The following is a 16,975-nucleotide window of genomic DNA, read 5'->3' on the forward strand; positions in this document are numbered from 1 at the left end:
ACACAAGTGAATTAGGTTCCAAGATTGAGACTTGGACTCATAAACACAATCTTGTGTATGGACAATGACATTGACACTTTACTAGAAAGAAAAGAGTACTATCATTGCATTAGAAAAAGAGTGCAAGTACAATGCTTTATAGGATTTGAGTGGTGGTACTTTCTCCTATTGTGCATATGGGATTCTGGTCCTAAGCACTCACTGCTCCTCACAAAGGGACTGAAGTAGGTGTGATTGCAAATATCTCAATAGCATGGCCTAGCTTAGCTCAGCTCATCTTCACTTGTTCAAAGATGAGAGAGAGAGAGAGAGATAGGGAAACTCAATCTCCATGAACCTTCAAGTTCCCATAGCCTTTTTCATTATTTCACACTCACTGAGAAGCACACACTACAATGTAAAGTAACCTAGTCTTAGTATTGACTAGACTGACTAACTCTAGTCAGGTCACCTACTAACACAAACTCGACTTATTCAATGTAGTCACATAGAGACAGCACACACCTAGCTGTCATAGATGTCGGTTACACACCAAGACAAACTAACGGGTGGAGCTTGATTTCTAACACTCCCCCTCAAGCTCAAACAAAAAACTCAAACTGTCTGCATCACTCCAAGTAGCTGTCTAAAGTGAATGAACTTATCTTTACCAAGTGATTTGGTAAAGATATCTGCTACCTGGTCTTCAGTCTTCACATGCTCCAAGTCAATCTGATTTGCTAAAACCATTTCCCTGATGAAATGGTAGTGGACCTCAATGTGTTTCAATCTTGCATGATAAACAGGATTGCTTGCTAACATGCCACTGCTTAAATTGTCACAGTACAGCCTTACTTTGCTATCCAAGTGTATTCCCAAGTCATTCAGCAACTTTTGTAACCACATAGCTTCACAGGCCGCTAAGGCTGCACCACGATACTCCGCTTTCGTACTGGACAGTGCAATTGTAGGTTGTTTCTTACTCTGCCAACTGATCATGCTACTACCCAATCCAAATGCATAACCACTATTTGACCTCCTGTCATACATGCAACCAGCCCAGTCAGCATTAGTATACCCCATCAAGTCAAGGGGTTTTCCATATGCATAAAACAGCCCGTGATCTGTGATACTCTTTACATATCTCAGAATTCTCCTGACTGCATCCAAGTGTGGTTTGCGAGGCTTCTACATGAACTGACTGATCAGCCCCACTACATAACTCAAGTCAGGTCTAGTGATCGTAAGATAGATCAAGCTGCCTACCATCTGTCTGTACATGGTAACATTCTCAATCTTTGTCCCAACATCAATCTGCAACTTGACATTCTGCTCTAAAGGCGTATTCATAGGCTTGCAATCAGCCATACCATATTTCTGTAACATGTCCTGAGCATACTGCTTCTGTAGCAGCCATATGCCTTGAGGTGTAGAGACAACCTCAATCCCCAAAAAATATTTCAGCTCTCCTAGGTCCTTGACCTTAAACTCAGCCTGTAAACATGTCTTTACTTCAGCAATCCCGCTTTCATCATCTCTTGTAATGATTAAGTCATCAACATAGACCACTAGAAATGCATAGCCACGATCTGTCTTCTTCACAAACAAACTATGATCAGCATCACCCAATCGGAAACCATGTTGCTGCAAATAATTGCTGATGCGAGCATTCCATGCTCTGGATGCCTGTTTCAGCCCATATAATGCCTTTTTCAACCGGCATACATGTGCTGGAAATTTTGGATGCACATAGCCTTCAAGCTGTTCCATGTAAACTTCTTCTTGTAACTCTCCATTCAGAAAGGCATTCTTTACACCCATCTGCCATAGTTTCCAGCCTCTAGCTGCTGCCAAAGCAATCACAGTTCTAACTGTAGCCATCTTTGTTATAGGGCTGAAAGTCTCCTCATAATCAAGACCATACTGCTGCGCATACCCTTTTGCAACCAGCCCGGCCTTGTATCTTTCCAATGATCCATCTGATTTACATTTTACCTTATACACCCACTTGCATCCAATAGGTGTTTTTCCCTCAGGCAATTGTACTAAATCCCATGTGCCATTTTCAGCCAAAGCTGAATATTCCTCATCCATAGCAGCACGCCAATCCTCATCTGCAACTTCCTCATCAAACTTGGTTCTCTAAATCCTGTTACTTTCGTCATATAAGCATAATGACGGGCTGAATATCCAGTGTAAGTGTATCTATCAACAGGTCGTCTCACCCTCTCTGATCTCCTAAGTTGTGGCTCACTGTGAGCTTGCCTCTCATGAGGCAGCACATAACGACTCTGCCTAGCACCTGGCATCATAACAAACGGAATCCCCAATTCACTGTCTAAGCTGTCAGTGCTAGATGACTCATAACCTGCAGTGAGTGGACCTGTTACTTCTTCAAAAACCTTTTCTTTTTCCTTATCTATTCTCCCCCTCATTGACATATCCATGTCAGTGGATGCAATAGTGTGACTATGCAACCGTCCTTTCCAAGGACTCATTGTAGATGATACATCACCTGTTTGACCACTCATGGAAGTACTCTCTGCAGGAGTATTTTTAGCACGACTCATACTGGGTGAGCCATCAGTAGGCACTGCAACAGGATTCCCATACCAGGATGCTAACTCATCAAATACCACATCTCTGCTTATGAGTGTCTCATGCGTAGAAGGTACATAACACTTATAAGCTTTTTGTTCCTGTGCGTATCCCAGAAACACACTCTTCACTGCCTTAGGATCCAATTTCTTCCTCTTTTAATCCAGTATATGCACTTATGCAATGCTGCCAAATACCTTCAAGTGCGAAATATCAGGTTTATGACCATACAGCTTCTCATATGGAGTGACATCATGAATCCCTGCTATAGGGGTTCGATTCAGCACATAGATAGCAGTCATTACTGCTTCAGCCCAATAACCATTTGGAAGACATTTCTCATTCATCATAGCTCTAGCTGATTCCATCAGGACCCTAATTTTTCTCTCTGCAACACCGTTTTGCTGCGATGTATAGCTGCAAGTAAGCTGTCTTCTAATCCCATATTTAGCAAGATATCTGTCAAAGTAATTAGAGACATATTCACCTCCTCCATCTGATCTCAAACATGATATGTAGCAACCCAACTCATTCTCTGCATGCTTCTTGAAATCTTTGAATGCATCAAACACATCATCTTTATGCTTCAAAATATAAAGCCAAGTGTACCTGCTGAAATCATCGATAAATGAGACATAATACCATGCACTGCCAAATGAAGCATTATGTGAAGGACCCCAGATATCAGAGTGCACCAACTATAAAGGCCTAGTGCTATTTTTTACATGTCTCATGAATGGAAACCGTGCCTGCTTCCCAAACGGACATGGAGGGCATACATGACCAAAGTCATTATACTTGAATTTAGGTAATCCAAGTACTACTTCCTTCTGCTGCATAGATTTCAGCTTTTGTACATTGACATGTCCAATCCGCTTGTGCCAAATCTCTATATCCCAAATGGCACTCTCATCATGAGCAAACATGGCTGCCTTAAGTCCCAGAATGGTTGCATCCAAAGTAAACATCCTGCCATATCTTTTGCCCTTGGCATTTAGCTTGCAACCATTTCCATACTCCTCAATGAAACATCCATCTTTGTTAAATCTTACTTGCAGATTCTGTTCTGCCATTTGACCCACAAACAAAAGATTCTTTGTTATGGTCGGTACAAGTAATACATCATGTAGGCCTTTCTTCTTACCATCAGGCATCATGAGAGGAACAATCCCTTTATGCTTTATGTCATGTTGGGTGTCATCCCCAGTACATACATGACCATGTGTACCTGCAACCATCTCATCAAACCACTCTCCATGCAGTGTCATGTGGTTTGACGCTCCAGAGTCAATGTACCATCTATCATCTCTATCATGTCTCGATGCATTTTTGGATACATGCTGCATGGCAAAGAGTCTATCAACTTGCTCATCATGAGCACCACTGGAAGATGCATAGTGCCCATGCTGTCTGCCCTTTTCCTTCATATCTCCCTACTTCTTGTAGCAATCCTTTGCAATGTGCCCATACCTGCCACAATAATGATAATCTTTGTCCCTATTGGATTGATTAGAAGACTACTATGAACCAGATCCACCACCTCTACCTTGGGGTGATCTTCCCCTGCCTTTAAACTCGCCAGGTCCACGCTGACCTTGTGTATTTGCACCATGCCAATTACCCTGCTGCTGCTGCTGTCCATAAGCATTACGAGTGTCACCACGACCTCGAAATGAACCACGACCTCTAAATCCTCTGCCACACTGGCTAGAGTATAACACAGTGTCTCTACTCTGAGATGCATTGGAACTTGTATTCAAACCAAATTTGACCTCCTCATGCAGTAACAAAGCAACTAGCTCTTCCCAGGTAGGGGGATTTTCTCTAATAGAAATGGATTTGTCAAAAGCTTTGTACTCTTTCCCTAATCCATTCAAGGCAACAGCAATCATATCATCTTCTGATACACTTTAGCCAATGGTAGCAAGTTGATCAGCTATGGTCTTAATCTCCGTGGTATACACCTGGATGCTCCTGCCATTCCTAGACATGTTGTTGAACTGTTGTTTCAACTGGATCTTTCGTGCATGTGTCATGGTTCCATAATTTTTCATCAATATGTCCCAAGCATCCTTTGGAGTCTCACATCCAGTGATTTGAATTACCATAGCATCAGATATACATAGAGAAAACCAATGCATCACCTTGCATACTCTCTCATTCCATAGCCTATGAGCTCTTTTCTGTTCGTTAGTTGGATTCATTGCATGCAATTCAGGAGCAACCTCATCTCCTGTACATAGATCCCAATAACCTTTGCCAACCAGAAAGTTTTTCATCCTGAATTTCCATAATGCAAAGTTCTTGTTGTCTAACTTTTCTCCAACTATCTGAGTGATATTGTCAATCCCATGTGCATTAGCCATGATGCAATAGACTGTCTATCAAGTACCTGACTCCTTGCAAGTCGATAAGTATCATTGACCAAGTTCAATCCTTAGCAGTTTATGATAGTTTTCTTCAATCAATTGCAATAAAAAACTAGGGTATTTCAGCCCACTGATAACCCAAAACAGCCCACAAACAAGTGGTCTTAGCTGTAGGTATAACTATCAATACATAAGCTATGTACTTGCTTCAGCTTAAGCTTCTCCAACCTCACTATTAGGGTGAATACATGCAGTCTGAAAACTGTAAACTATGAGTACCCAGAAGCAATTCCAAGGTCAAAGCTTAGTGGTATTCAAGTCATACATGTCCCAAAACATCTCAGATAGCTGCTAGTACATTTGGCAGTCAAGACATAAGCACAAAGGCACAAAACAGTGCATAACTAGCAAGTATAAATGACATAAATTTGCTTACAGATTACCAACAACCAATATTCTGGCAACCAAGATGTATTCCAACTTCAAAAGTCCTCAAGACATGTCATACATTTACTTTGTAGTGGCAAGTACAATACATGAGCATTTGGGTAGGCATAGACAACCTGTCTTCATTAATCACTGTCAAGGAATACATGATTGTTCAAACCAGCCCAAGCATTGTCAAAGCAATTATTTCAGGTATGGATCTGAGTATTCAGCAACATCCAATGCTTTCCACAATCCTCCATACATTCAACATGCATATGTCAGTTCATATAGGTGATAGCAGCTCCAAAGTGACATGTATTGCTTCAACAAGATATAATGCTTGTCATTCATTGTGTATGACAGTTTTCAGCCATTAACATATTTCATATCTGAATGATTTTAGTAAGCAAATTCAGCTCAAATACATTTCATCAAGTACATATGTCCTCCTGGCATATACCTTTGCTCCATCAATGCTTCTGGGTATTTTTGAGGGCTTCAGATTCATGTCATAAATGCATACATGCTTTGTAATGCCTATATACAGCAGGCCACTATTTGTTGCAGACCTACAATCTCTATTCTCAGCTCATAGGTGAGCTCTCACATAAGCATTTACACCTTGTACTCTTCAAGTACCTTCCACCAGTCTCTGTCAGGCATTTAGCCACTTCATATCACTTGCATATGATGTTTTTCAGCCAATGAAGATGTCTGCAAAATACAGGTGCAGTTTGTGCAAATCTATCCTCTACTCTAGCAGCTCGATTTGATGATGGTGATGATGATGAAGCACACACTAGTGCTTAATACCCCCTTCACAAGGCTCTAAACAAGCCACAGACAGTAGCTTGAACCATAGAGTAGGCAATCACACAATGCCTACCTTCCATCACAATGACTGCTTGTTTGATCTTTGAGAACCCTTGATCTTCCACTCTTGCAAGTCTTCTTGACTTCCTCCTGCTCAAGAGAGCTCAACATGGCAATGCTCTGATACCATGTTCAAAGATGAGAGACAGAGAGACAAGGAAACTCAATCTCCATGAACCTTCAGGTTCCCATAGCTTTTTTCATTATTTCACACTCACTGAGAAGCACACACTACAATGTAAAATAACCTAGTCTTAGTGTTGACTAGACTAACTAACTCTAGTCGGGTCACCTACTAACACAAACCCGACTTATTCAATGTAGTCACATGGAGACAGCACACACCTAGCTGTCACAGATGTCGGTTACACACCAAGACAAACTTACGGGTGGAGCTTGATTTCTAACATTCTGGTTAGCTCATGACTTCACTTCCAGCTCCATTCTCACTCTATGTTTAGTGAAGCTTCAATGGCTGCCACAGCTTGCAGGACCTACGTGACTTGGAGGGATTGAAATCTCTTCAACCGAGGCACATCTCCCAAGCTTTCTTCTGGGCATATCTTCCTAACCTCAAGGCACTCCTTGTTGATACCTCAATCATAGACATTGATGATCTATGACTCTAGCATTCTGTAATTCGTCAGATCTATGTGTGTTCTGGTCGTACAGTGGCGGGCAACTCCTATGTGCAACACAATCATGACGACTTGCATAGGGCATTTGGAGCCCATGGAGTAAGCTTACTCCTCACAAATAATCTCCATGTAATACATTTTGTATGTGCTGCAATAGATGAAAATAGAGTCAGGCATGCTAAACCCTAAAAGACTCCATAGCCATTCTCAACTCCAAGCTTATCCATTACTTCATTTTCTCTCTCCTGACACTTAAATTAGTCCAATGCCGCTTTGATGTGACTGAATACTAAAGTTCCATTACATAATCTCACATCAAATCATTGAGGAGGAGAGTTTGTGACAGATTTGCAAGCATTTCAAGAAGAGTCAAGCATAGTGTCGCTTGACACTTATCCAATGACTCTTGTCACTCATGTCAGCTTTGGCTTACATCAAATCTGAGGATTTTTTTTGGGCTACCTCGAGCATCAAATCAAGGAGGGGAATACAACATTGAAGATCATTGAAGTTCTTGAAGACCTATTGAAGATTTTCCAAGCATCTGGCTCCACAAGTATCCCTTGATACTAGTCACTTAGTGGTTTTTGGGCACTTTTGCTTGTTAGCACACTCAAGATCATTTCTTCTATTGATAAAATCTAAGAATTTTGAAGCTGATTTGCTATTGTTCTTGCAACTCCAACATGGGCAAGGACTTTCCAATAGTTCGCTTTAAGGGGGTCGGGTTTCACACCTGGCAGACCTACATCAAGCTTATCCTAATGAAGAAGGGTCTCTGGGCCATCACAAGTGGAAAAGAAATGAATCCTTGTGATGCAAACTTAGAAATCACTTGGCAAAAGAATGATGATAAGGCTCAAGCCATTATCAAACTAGAGCTAGATGACAGTTATATCCACCATGTGGATAACTATGATACTTCACATTATACATGGAAGAGACTTGACACTTTGTTTGGTGCATAGTCTAAGTCATCAAAGTATGGTCTCTTGATTGAATATTTCAGGCTTGCCATGAAGTCCAACACATCACTTGCCACACATCTAAATTACATGGAAGGACTTCTAACCTAGCTTATAGGAATCAACATTAAAATGGAAGAAGATGTTTGCATTGGTGTTCTGCTTTAAGTTTTGCCTCCTGAATATAATAATGTATCAACAACCTTAATCAAAATGCCAAACCCTAAGCTTGTTGATATCTAGGCATCACTGTTAGAGGAGGAAAAGAAGCTTAAAACTAAAGAATAACCAAGCACCTCTAGAGATGAACAAGCATTATATGTTGGCAACATGTACAAAGGCAAGAAGGACCAAGGACCGGACACACCCAGAAGTTCTGCCATGCCAAAAAAAGGTCCCAAAAAGCCTATCTTACTATAGTTAAAGAAGAATAAGACCATGGAGCAAAGGAAGAAGAAGAAGAAGGAGAATACCACCTAGAGAAGGACATGTCTCATTAGTCCTTCTATTCTAATAGACTTTTTTAGCCTTGTATTGCCAAGCCCTAATGCTTCTGACATAAGCTTGTAAAATCCTCATGTAATCTTGTACTACAACCTTTGTACACTTTGTGAGGCCCCTATTATAGCCTCTGGATGTCCACCATGTTGTGGTACCCACACTTAGCCTGTTTTGCGATAGCCTCTAGTGTTTTGCCATGTTTATGGTGTGCAAGACTCTACACACTTTGTTCTTTCTGGTTGTGATCGAGGAGGGGTGTTGAGATATTTGTAATCACACCTACTTTAGTCTCATTAGATGGAGCATTAAGGGCTCATGACAAGAATCCCATAAGCACAGTAGGAGGATGTGCTACCTAGACTTTCCTATAAAGTATTGTACTTGCTTCCTTTTCTTTAATGATATGATAGTACTCTTTTCTTTTCAGTAAAGTGTCTATGTCATTATCCACACACAAGAATGTGTTTATGAGTCCAAGTCTCAATCTTGGAACCTTTTCTTTTCAGTAAAGTGTCTATGTCATTATCCACACACAAGATTGTACTTGATTCCTTTTCTTTAATGATATGATAGTACTATTTTCTTTTCAGTAAAGTGTTTATGTCATTATCCACACACAAGATTTTGTTTATGAGTCCAAGTCTCAATCTTGGAACCTAATTCACTTGTGTGATAGTTAGTCTTGTCCGTGTCTATGTCTTCATGAGTTTGGTCTTCATCTTTCAACCTCCATAGCTTTCACATTGCCATGTTCTAAATCCATGTTTCTACTTCTTAGCATGATGAGATACATTGTAGTGTTTTGAAATGTAGCCCGCTATTCTATGTCCACTCTTGGTAGAAGCATGCTCACTTGTTGAAGCAGTTGATTTAGCTACAATGCATATGCTACATTCTTTTGGATAAACTGGCTCCTCGCCTGCCACCATTGACAACTACACCTTACAGTTTTATGCACTTCTTTTGCCCTCCATGAGATGAATAAAAGGAAAATGAAGAGACTAATGAAGCCATACAAGGTCTGAGTCTACATTTTTAGCACAGACTTGCAAATCTATGAAAGAAGGAAGACCTGTAGTATGAAGATGTTAAGCACTAACCATATTGATAGTCATTAGGCTTCTTGATCCTTCTAGCATCAAGTTAGAGTGAACTTTATAGCAGTGGGCATTTAGAGAGAGAGATTAGAATCAAAATCCACCATTGAAGCTCAAAGAAAATCTTGAGAGAGATGAGGAAGAAGAAGATGAACCCTACTTTCAAAAAGTAGAGGTAACTTTAGTCATAGCTCTTCTTTTAATAAATATCCTTCAAAATAAGACTAAATGTGATGAGGACCCACTAAAATAGTTGGAGCCTGTCATTTTCTATTGGTTGATGCCAAGAACCTCCATCTTGGTCACCATTTGTGACATATCTCCATGTCTGACCATGGTTATGGAAAAACTAACTCTTGTGATGACTAAATTTAAACTGTGCTTTCACTCCCTAGTCACTGCAACTAAATCTAATGCATGAGAATAGCTTTTGAAGGATCTAAACTAAGGCTCTAATACCAATGTAAAGAAGCTAATTCCCACAAATAACCATTAAACTGAAAATACAAAGAAATAGACTATATGCCAAGAAACCATAGCCAAGGTGGCTAGGCATGAAATGATACTACCATAAATGGCTGAGAATCAAATGATGAGAGTTTGCGGCATGGTATACACCCCAAGCTATGGTGGCCAAGATTATTCGCCCTCTTAGATTGTGGGAGGTTAAAACCTCAAACATGTAATGTTGTAAAATGGAAAAAATATGCTAGGCTAGTTACAACTTAGCCTTTTAATCTTAACCCTAGTAGGCTAAATATTTTTAGGCACTTTTACTCTATTACAAGGATAAATATTGGCTAAGGCATCTAGACTCTTTTACTCTATTACATACTAATGCATTTCTTGTTCACCCATTGGTTGACATCCTAAGTATAGGTAGGTATGCCCCTCACATCAACACTTTGGGCAGCACCACATGTCATCACCTTAGCTTGGGCAAAGGACAAGGTCTGACACTCAGAAGAATTTGACACGTATTTTGGGTGATAAAGATAATTCAAGTGGAATAGGTTGGAGGAAGCTATTGTGAATGGAAAATTGGATGCCAACATCAAGATGTTAGCCAACCATTGAGGCTATAAGCACCAAGAGTAGGATTCACAACTATGTGGCCTTGATGTTAGTCAATATGAGTAGATGAACCAAAACTAGCAACCATACCCAATAAAATGTCAAAGATAGTAAACTTATATAATGGGAGTGTGACATGCACAATGTTATTGATGAGATTGAAATTTGCACACTTAGAACCCAAGATGTGAAAACCCATCATGATAGGATTGCCAAGTGTTTGGGAGGTGTGACCCCCCAAAGAAGATGATCAAAGATATGAAAGAGAAAGAGAGAGATGTAAGGTGATGAAGAAGTGGTTGAATGATTGTTATGCATAATTCACAAAGCATTGATACATCTTTATAGCCTTCAGCATGACCTTTGATATCCACACATTTGATATTCATGTCACCCTTCAATTCTCCTCCCAATACATATATTAATGTAGCTTTAGTGTTTTGGGTCTTATGTTTGATGCCTTGATTCCATGATCATTTTTGTGGTTTGAGCATCATTGGTGGTTGTGAAAAAGACAAGTTAGCTACATGTGATAGTGCTACTATATCTTTAATGAGGAAAAATGGTTGTGAAGGCTTCAACAGTCAAATCCATGGATTACTTATTGCATAATATCCTAGCCTATAGTAAATCTTTCTGGACCATCTAGTGCTAGCAGTGATGCATTGTTGGTTACCTTTATCTTAATTGGTGTGAAGTATATTTCTAGATTTTTTTAACATGAGGAGTAGCCTCTATAATTTTTTGTTCAACTTTGGGAATCTACTTTTGATTAGTCATGGTTGGTTTAATAATCTTACTCACTAGTATGTGGTAGTTTGCTTGCACTTTGAGCAACTTGATGAGCAATGTTTAACTCTCCCTCCTTGTAATAAAGCTAAATTCCACAGTAAGCTTTTAAACTGAAAATACAAGAAATAGACATTGAGGGCTGAAATGATGAACGGATTGCCTCTTACCCATCCAACCTCCAATCCTCACTAAGAGAACTAAAGAGGGGCACCACCTAGCCAAAGGGAGGATGGGCTAGGACATCCCTTTTCTCAAAGAGAATCAAGAGAACCAAGACACAAATTTACAAGAGAGAATATATGTACTAGACACCATATTGAAATATAAGAGAGAGAGATGAGAGGAGAGGGAGACAAGAGGAGAAGAGATAGAAGAAGCTTGCCATTATGCTACATGGAATGAGAAGATGAGAAGAGAGGGAGATAATAGGAGAAGAGATAGAAGAAGCTTACCATTATGCTACATAATAAAAGATCTCACTCATAGCTTCCCTCAAAGAGATGAGGGTATTCTAGAATGCTCTCATGGACTTGTCATTCTCCCCCCTTCTCCTCTTTTCTCAGAGAATCAAGAGAACCAAGACACAAATTTACAAGAGAGAATACATGTACTAGACACCATATTGGAATATAAGAGAGAGAGATGAGAGGAGAGGGAGACAAGAGGAGAAGAGGTAGAGGAAGCTTGCCTTATGCTACATAATAAAAGAACTCACTCATAGCTTCCCTCAAAGAGATGAGGGTATTCTAGAATGCTCTCATGGACTTGTCATTCTCCCCCCTTCCTTTTCTCCATGGGCTCTTTATATAGCCTCCATGAGGGATTAGATTAAGCTAATCTTCTTGATTAACATAATCCTAGATGATGTATGGCATCTTTGAAAATATGGAGCATAGTGAATGGGACAAGTCCCCACCTTGGTCATCATGCAAGAAGCCAAGGGTGGTGGTAGACAAAATAGATAAATGGAGCTAGATTACAAGAGGTGGGTGGCCAAAGCACATTATTATAATATATTTACAAGAAGGATAGAGTGGAAAGTTGGTGTGGTGAAAGAGAGAAGAAAATTGCATGTAGCCAGCAGTCTGCGCCTTCGTAACTTCAAATCCGTGAGGAATTTGGAAAAAGTTTCTTCTGCAACTTTGTAGACCAGGTCGAAACCGATCGGCCTTCGCGGGAATTTTCTTGAAATTCGCTTTTTCTTGGGAGTTATTGAGATTATAAAAAAGGCTTTCCAAAAGCTGCTTTGACTTTAGTCCCCCATATGTATATAAATACATATAAGCATGTGACAAAAGGGGTCCATGCTTGTAAGCTTTTGTGTAAGATCCAAATGATACCATGATGTGGATATTGACTTTTGTGCTAGGGTGAGGTGTCCTCTAATGATGGTGATAGATTCCAAATCTTAGTGATGCAGACGGGGCCCATGTGTAGTTGGAGGCTAGTCCTTTGAAAAATCCATGCATTCACTCAACTCCTAGGTGTAATCCTTTTTCATCTTCACTAAGATAACCATCCCTTTTACCCTTTACATTGACATGCCTCCTAAGAACTCGTTCCCCCCATTTGCTAGAGTTATCGTAATCGAGAAGCAATGTAGCATACCTAGTGCTTGAAGAGTAAACCCAAAGTGATATGGTAAGCTCTTGATAGGGGCTTTGGCCAAAATTTTGTGGTAGTAATCCGGGTTGTAAAAAACCCGGATCATTAGCCCTCCCCTTAGGCTAGAGGTATTCATGCCTCTAGCTTGATAATGATGGTCCAATAGAGCAAGGAGGACTGCACCCCCTCATTGGTGGCTCTTCATTGAATGACTGCTCCCAAGTGTTCATATTTCTTTGAAAATAAGGCTTCAGTCGCCATCCATTTACCCTTGTCTTGTGAACCTTCCCATCCATGTCACCTAGCTTATAGCTGCCATTTGGATATCTCCTTATGACCATGAATGGCCCTTCCCACTTGAACACAAGTTTAGCATCCTTTCTGTTATCGAAGCGGTTATCATAGCGTAGCACAAGTGATCCTTCCCTTATGTGTTTGCTAGTCAGCTTCTTATTAAAGGTCTTCCTCCTCTCTTCAGCCTGCATGGAATAGTGTTGGACTGCTGCTTCTCTATCTAACTCCAGCCTCTCTAGATCCAAGATCCTTTCCTCTAACTTCTTATCTTGATTCTTCTCTTGACTGGCTACTAAAACACGCAAACTGGCCAGTTCCACCTCTATAGGAAGCAAAGCTTCTTGGCCATAGACGAGGTGAAATGGAGTATAGCCAAGCGAGGTTCTAAATGAAGTCCTGTAGGCCCAAAGAGCTGCATTCAATAATTTTATCCCAGTGCTTGGGGTGCATGTGTACCTGCTTGGTAATTATCTTACAAATTAGCCCATTTACTTTTTCGACCAAACCATTACACTGTGGATAGTAGGGAGTAGAATGTCTGTGCTTGATTTTTAGCCTTTCCATTAGCTCCCCTACTAGGTTTGCCCTAAAACCAGGACCCCGATCAGAGATAATTTCCAAAGGTGTGCCAAACCTGCAACAAATATTTTCAAACACAAATTTTCCCACTTCTTGGGCTGTGATCCTACTAGTTGCTGAAGCCTCTGCCCACCTCGTCATGTAGTCCACTCCCATTATGATGTATTCCTTGCCAGATTGAGTTCGTGGGAGTGGTCCTATTGCATCAATCCCCCATTTCTCAAATGGGCCATATGTAGTTATGGGATTTTGTTCCTCATGCACTAGCTTCCTTGGTCCGGCCTTTTGGCAATCGTCACAAGTGCGGCACCAATGTTGCACATCTCGATGTAGACTAGGCCACACAAAACCGGCTTGGAGAATCTTTCTGCTGGTTATTTCTTGAGCAAAATGTCCACCACAAACCCCTTCATGGCAGCTCTTAATCACATCTATAATCTCCTTTGCTGTTGGCACCCTTCTAAGCACTGCATCCTTTCCTTTGCAATACAACACATCATTTATCAAGCGGTATTTAGTGGCCTTAGTAGCTAGCCACCTTTTCTCACTTTTACTCATATGTGTAGGTGCCTCACCTTGCTCGAGAAAATAAAGCACATCTTGTAGTTGAAACTTTCCTTGAAACAAGGGAAGCTTTATGGCAATGATGCCCACCATTGCCTCTTTCAATTTTTCAGCTGCTAGAGCATCTGCGTCGCCATTTGTGCGCCTTGACACAAAATAGATTTGGGCTTTCTGTAGCTTTCTCATGAGAGTTTTAGCTTCCCTCATTTTCACTGCTAAGTTATCATTTTTACAAGCCCAGATTCCTTTCATTTGCTTAACAATGAGCATAGAATCCCCAAAAACATTAAGCCGAGTGATACCATGTGAGAGACACCACTTCAAACCTAAAAGCAAGGCTTGATATTCTGCCTCATTGTTAGAATGGACATCCTCCAAGCTGATACCTTCTCCATAAAGTTTGTCACCTATGGGACTGAACACCACTATTCCTGCTGCCGCTCTATCTTTAATACGCTTGTAGGCCCCATCGAAGTAGAGGGCATGGGCATTCTCCACCCGTGGCGGCTCCTCAAGAGGAGGTGTCTTCTCTTTTACCTTTCCCTTCTCCTTTTCCTTCTTTTGATGGCATCTATGGGTCAACAAATCAGCTAGGCAAGCTCGAGTAGAATCCTCCACCTTGAAGGTGTAGTCAAACTCTTGGAGTTGTATCACCCACTTAGCGATTCTAGCTGAAACATCCATGTGTTGTAAGGCATAGGGAAAATGCTCTTCTGTCGTGATCACTGTGAATGGCCTAGGGAGAAGATAAGGACGAAACTTCCTTACAGCAAACATTAGAGACAAAACCATCACCTCGACCATCTTGTACCCTCGTTCTGATGCTGTCATTACTCTACTAGAAAAGTAAACTGGTCTCATTAGGCCAGTTTTAGCATCCTTTTGTATTAGTGCTGCCCCTAGAGCATTGTCCCCAAAACTCGGGTTGACAAAAAACTCTTGATCCCAACAAGGCTGTAAAATTATAGGAAGGGTGCTAAGAGCCTTCTTCACCTCATGAAAGCACCTTTCGCTTTCGTCACTCCACAAGAGCTCCTCAGAGTGGGTTAACTGTTGCAGTGGAAATATTAATTGGGAGAGGAGATGAATGAACCGCCCCATATATCGCACCTTCTGAATGAAAGAGGTTAGTTGCTTCACAGAAGATGGTGATGGCACTGCCAATAGGGCCTTAACTTTGTTTGGATCTGCTTCAATGCCCCTCTCACTTACGACATGCCCTAACAAAGTTACACTACTTTCGCCAATTCGACACTTCTCATGGTTTAATTGCCCCCCCATTTGTGTGAGTCGGTTGAAAGCTTCATCCACCTTCCCTAGATGTAGAGCCTTGGAACTATAAATACAAAAATCATCAATAAAGACCCTGATGGATTTCCCAAAATATGGCTGGAAGACATAATTCATGAATCGTTGGAAGGTAGCTGGGGCATTTGTTAATCCAAATGGCATTACTTTGTAAGCAAAACAACCCCAAGGTGTAATGAAGGTGGTCTTCTGTTGATCCTCCTCAGCTATTCGGATCTGGAAATAACCTGAATACCCATCACAAACAGTGTATCTCTCATGCCCAGCCACCTCGTTGAGTATTTCATCCTGAAAGGGAAGAGGAAAGTGATCTCTCTTTGTTGCGGCATTTAGCGGCTTGTAATCCACACAAATCCTCCATTTTCCATTCTTCTTGGGTATCACCACCACAGGTGAAACCCACTCTGAATCCCCTATTGGATAGATAAAGCATGCCTTCAAAAGTCGCTGCACCTCAGTGAGTAGAGCGTTTTGTTGAACTACTCCCAATCGTCGTAGTCGCTGCACCACTAGCCGTGCTTCCTCTTTTAGATTAATGTGATGTTGTACTGCTGTCACACCTGTGATGTGTTCATAATCAGAAATAAAAAGTGCAGAGTGTTTTATCACCACTTCCATGTAGGCTGCCTTCTCCTCAACTGATAGATCCTTAGCCAACATTTTTTCTAACCCCTCCTTCTCGAACTTTGGAAGCTGCTGCGGAATTTCACTACTAGAAGGCCCTTTTAATGTAATCCCCATCACTTCTAGAGAGCTTTCTTCCTCCTCATTAGAAGACTCTCCCTCTGTCATAGATGACCAACCCTCGCTGGAACTCCATTCATCAGCGGTGGTTTCTAACACAAGATCCTCCTGTCGGCCCTCCTTCATGTTGTAGATAGTGCTCTTCCATTTTTTATGCAGCCCCTTTTGTGGCCTGAGCTCTAGAGCCCCTGTCTCCCAATCTTGTCTGGCTTTCATTCCCATTAGCCATGGTCGCCCAAGAATGAGCGGATAGCCATCCCCCTTCACTGGCATCACATACATGTCAAGCTCCAATTGCACTCCACACACCTTTACCTTGACTTTCTTTATAACTCCCAAACAATTTACTACCACATTGTTAGCCATTTTGGCCCCAAATTTAGTAGTTTCATTTACCTCTAATCCCAAACGATGCATCAACTTTTCCGTCATGACACAAATCTCTGCACCTCCATCCACATATGTTTTTGACACTCTCTGCCCATTGATTTCGGCTTCCACTAGAGGTACAATATCTTTCATCTTTCTAGCCTGGATTGCATTCACATGTCTATTCTTCATGGGTC

Source organism: Lygodium microphyllum, chromosome 15 (genome assembly GCF_053477565.2).
Source record: "Lygodium microphyllum isolate KBCC chromosome 15, Lygodium_microphyllum_v1.1.10, whole genome shotgun sequence".
Lineage (NCBI taxonomy): Eukaryota > Viridiplantae > Streptophyta > Polypodiopsida > Schizaeales > Lygodiaceae > Lygodium > Lygodium microphyllum.